The sequence below is a fragment of the Cupressus sempervirens genome, chromosome 9 (genome assembly GCF_028749045.1).
Source record: "Cupressus sempervirens isolate cs-2001-9-10 chromosome 9, ASM2874904v1, whole genome shotgun sequence".
Taxonomy (NCBI): Eukaryota; Viridiplantae; Streptophyta; class Pinopsida; order Cupressales; family Cupressaceae; genus Cupressus; species Cupressus sempervirens.
In genome coordinates, this window is record NC_143126.1 from 448468877 (window position 1) to 448469933 (window position 1057).

The window sequence follows — 1057 nt, forward strand, 5'->3', positions numbered from 1 at the left end:
AATCATCGTTTCTGTAAATCCATAGAATGGAGAATAAAATGGGAACGCCTTTTTTAAAACCATAAAAAAACGGTAAAATAGAGAAATAACGAGATGCTTTTTTTAAAACATTAAAATAGAAAACTGGAAACGAGTTTTAATTTGTTTTAATAATCAAGTTGGAAAATAAGGCTTGCTTTTAAAAAGTCTAATGCTAAATATAGATGCAATGATTATCCATGCTTTTATTAGAATTTTAAGTTTGCTAATTATTAAAAATAAAATATTAGTAAAATAGAAAACTTACAGATATGACTTTTTAGTTTTTTTATAACAAAATTGAAATGTAACATGCACTTTTAAATTAGAATTCTAAATATAGATGTAATGGCTATCTATGGTTTTATAGAACTTCAAGTATGTTAATTATTAATATTATATGTTAAGTAGGAGATGATTTCCACAGCTAGTCAAATTGTGATGTGAATATCAGGATTTAACTGTGTGATTTTGAGTCAAACTCGATGACCCATGTTTCATGAGTAGTGATTCAACATGAATCCATCTCTCATGAGAATAAATGGAACACTTAGCACTCATTGGATCTAGGTGATGCTCACAGGGGTGAAGCACCGGGACTTCCCGGGAGGTCACCCATCCCAGTACTACTCCAGCCTGAGCGCGCTTAACTACGGAGTTTCCTCCACAGTTAAACCCAAAGCTTGCAACCCCATTTGCAAAACCTTCACCAAGTGTTCCTTCACCGAAGGAACACTTGGTGAAGGTTTTGCAAATGGGGTTGCAAGCTTTGGGTTTAACTGTGGAGGAAACTCCGTAGTTAAGCGCGCTCAGGCTGGAGTAGTACTGGGATGGGTGACCTCCCGGGAAGTCCCGGTGCTTCACCCCTGTGAGCATCACCTAGATCCAATGAGTGCTAAGTGTTCCATTTATTCTCATGAGAGATGGATTCATGTTGAATCACTACTCATGAAACATGGGTCATCGAGTTTGACTCAAAATCACACAGTTAAATCCTGATATTCACATCACAATATTATATGTATTTTAATGTAAAAAA